The sequence below is a fragment of the Eubalaena glacialis genome, chromosome 18 (assembly GCF_028564815.1).
Source record: "Eubalaena glacialis isolate mEubGla1 chromosome 18, mEubGla1.1.hap2.+ XY, whole genome shotgun sequence".
In the NCBI taxonomy this organism is placed as follows: Eukaryota; Metazoa; Chordata; class Mammalia; order Artiodactyla; family Balaenidae; genus Eubalaena; species Eubalaena glacialis.
The window spans coordinates 69,315,396-69,319,265 of NC_083733.1; positions in this window are offsets into that span (position 1 = coordinate 69,315,396).

Sequence of the window (3,870 nt, forward strand, 5' to 3'; positions counted from 1 at the left end):
TTTTAATTTATGTTTGGCTGCGTTAGGTCTTCGGCAGGCTTTCTCTAGTTGTAGTGAGCGGGGGCTACTCTTTGCTGTGGTGTGCGGGCTTCTCATTGCGGTGGCTTCTCTTGTTGCAGAGCATGGGCTCTAGGTGCGCGGGCTTCAGTAGTTGTGGCACGCGGGCTCAGTAGTGTGGCACATGGGCTTAGTTGCTCCACGGCATGTGGGATCTTCCCGGACCAGGGCTCGAACCTGTGTCCCCTGCATTGGCAGGTGGATTCTTAACTACTGCGCCACCAAGGAAGTCCAACCATTCACTTTCATATCTAGGAGATATTGATTTTAATTTGAGATAGAAATAAATGAATAAATGTTAGAAAGATAAATGAATATAAATGTGTCACCTTCTTCTGCTCAGCTGTATCTACTGCTGAACATAGCACATGATTTCCTCTCTTTTGGTAACACATTTTCTTACTTTAACTGGATTATAGCAGTACATACTTATGGGTGCAGTGGTTATTAATTAAGGTCTTATGATGGAATTCATCCAAGTGTTCATATGAGGGGGTATTTGAATAAAGGATGCACCATTCACACAACATATTTTCCTACAGCCATGAACTGAATGAAGATCATTGTCCTCCACGTATGAAATTACCTTCAGGATATATTCTTAAGTGAGAAAAGGCAAGTGGGTTAGGAGATGTTTAGTATTCTACAATTATTCTTATGATTGTGAAGGAATAAGAATACAAATAATGTAGATAAATACACATTTTCTCTCTACCTATCTATACAATTACATTAAAAACAATTAAAGAATGAACTATAACCTTCAATAAGTAATGATATAGAGGGGCAGAGATTAAACAATGTGGAGGGACAGGAATAGAAACTAGATATATCTGAATTAATTTATCTCAATTATAATTTTGACTTTGGGGTAAATATAAATATTTCACTTATTTATTAAACTATATTATATCAAAATGAAATTAAAACAATCAATCAAATTTACTGACAAAAGTAAAACAAATATATAAATCTCATTGTGTAAAAAAGTTGTAGTCTATCCATACAAAATAGTAATACTTAAAGTACTTTTTTATTTTTGGCCGCACTGCACAGCTTTCAGGATCTTAGTTCCCTGACCAGGGATCCAACCTGGGCCCCCGGCAGTGGAAGCACAGAGTCCTGACCACAGGACCTCCAGGGAATTCCCCAAGTACATTTTTAAAAACAGTTTTGACTATACATTTGTACTGAAACATACCTATGCAAAATCCCTACGGAGATTTAAAAAATTTACTCATGTTTATATTTCAAGAAAATATTTATATTTAAAATTAATAAGTACATTATACAAGAGATTCGTCACAGTTTGATCAAAAGTTAGAAAAAATGAAAGGAAACAATTTAAGTAAAAATTATATCATTTTAAACTTGTTTGGAAGAATGAACTTAAACTTGATCTGTATTTGTTTAAATCATATATGTATATTCTATCTCCTCTCATTAAAGGGATCTACAGATGATAGCCCTGTCCTGAGTAATTACCATCCAAATTACTCAGGCTGTGTTCTCCAAATGCACTTTCTCATGAAAGAAAATAGCATCTTTAAAAAAATTGCCAATTCCAGATCTAGTGCAGGAAATGTTCTGGATGGAACATCTATTCAATCCAGGACACAAAGACAGTCTACCACACAACTGGGGTCACGTGAGAATGAGGATGCCACAGGATTCAACTTGAAAAGCATCCCCCTCCACAGTCATGATACAAATTAAATCTCAAAGAAAATTACCTGGACAAGTTTTAAACGCATCAAGTACTTTAAGTAACCACATGCTCGTAATGCTACAAAGCCAGAGTCAGAAACCTTTCAGAAAGTTAAGGAATTGACTAGTTATTCTGGAAACAGAAAAATAAAGGGAAATATGAATGATTTCTACTGTCTTTCCAGTACAGACTATTTCAGGGTAATCAAATAGAGGATGCAGAAAAGTTTTTTGTAGAAGGATTCTAAGTAAAAATACAAAAATGATAATAGAATATTAACATTCTGCTTCCTCTAGTATAGTAGTGTATCTACAGAATGATCATCAGTGACAGCTGCAACCAACCGATAACAGGCTGTGGGAAATTGATACTGGGGCACATGGTCGTGCTGATCAATCCTCATGTCACAGAAAGGGCTACATACAGCCTGTCATAATGGCCCTCCATTGTAGGCAATGAGAAGGACATTGTACCGCCTGGGAAGTATCCTTGACAAAAAGCTGAACCTGCATTAGACCACCCTTTGGAGCAAATTATGCATTTATTGGCCATTTGGAAGAATGTGTTAGACAATATCAAAAAGCTGCAATTAGATAGTAGAATGATGGAAATGATCTTGTACAAATGATCCATTTTCTTCTCCACGAAAAAAAAAGGTTTTGAAGGAGGGAGAAATATTAATTACAAGTGGTCTAAAAGACAAAATGACTGGATCCTGATTCAAATGATCTAAAAAGGAAATTTTCTGCGGGGAGGAAATTTGTTATGTGTAAACTGTGACCATGTATTTGATGTCACTGTTATTTTTGTAGGTGTGAAAAGCACATACATGTTCTGCTCATGAATGAATTCCATGTTTTAGAGATACATTCATGATTATTTACTTTTAATTTTTTAAAAAAATATTTTCTTCCTTTTTAAAAAATTAATTAGTTTATTTATTTTTGGCTGCGTTGGGTCCTGGTTGCCGCACGCCGGTCTTCTCTAGTTGCCGCGAGTGGAGGCTACTCTTTGTTGCGGTATGCGGGTTTCACATTGCGGTGGCTTCTCTTGTTGCGGAGCACGGGCTCTAGGTGTGCGGGCTTCAGTAGTTGTGGCTCATGGGCTCTAGAGCACAGGCTCAGTAGTTGTGGCGCAGGGACTTGGTTGCTCTGCGACATGTGGAATCCTCCCGTACCAGGGCTCGAACCCGTGTCCCCTGCATTGGCAGGCGGATTCTTAACCACTGCGCCAACAGGGAAGCCCCCGTTTAGATCTTTAACATGTAGTCAGTTGAATTTTGTTTATCAACAACTTTCTATTTTATAAATGTACAGAGAGTAGTACTCCTTAATAAACAATAGCCAATGTTATATTTCATACAAGAGAAACTGTCAACTGTGTAGTACAAAAAGGAATGTGCATGTGTAAAACAGATTTATGTTTTTCAGATAAAATGATTTAATGTTTTATGGATAAGACGGTGTTTCTCACTGAGTTGGGCATAATCATTAATCATTGACTACCAGGAAGGAGAGGCCCGGATCCCACCACATCCGGCTTCGTCAGAGCCGTCCAATATGCCTCCTCTATCTTGTCTACTGTGGCCTCGGTGATTTTTTTTCTTTAAATTCCCGGACAAAACGTACTAAAGCTCACAAAAATGACTTTAATGCCTCAGTCTGCGTGCATTTACAGGACAATAAGATAATGTATAATCACTTGCATCTACCAGACAATGTTCGCATGGAATCCGAATATCTAAACACTTCAGAGATCAATAGCATTGAAGGATTTCTAAATGCACTTCGGACCCCCCAGAAATTGGCCTTCGCCCCTTTAAGAGGAAGCGAAGCTTCTCTCCGATCCGACCTAGAAGAACAAGGCCTTCAGTTCTGAGCAGCCCAGGGGCATTGCTTGACCCTTTCCCTGGGAGATTCCAGCTAAGGCGGCGCTCCTGCGGGCCTGTGTGGCGGCGGGAACTCCATTACCCAGAAAGCTATGAGCTGAGCGGCAGCGACGAACACCCAATGAACATCCAGACTTTCGGCATTTCCGTGAGGGCGCACTGGGCGAAGGCGGGACTTCCGGTATTTTGTGGCGGTCATTTTGGCGGTCCTCGGGGT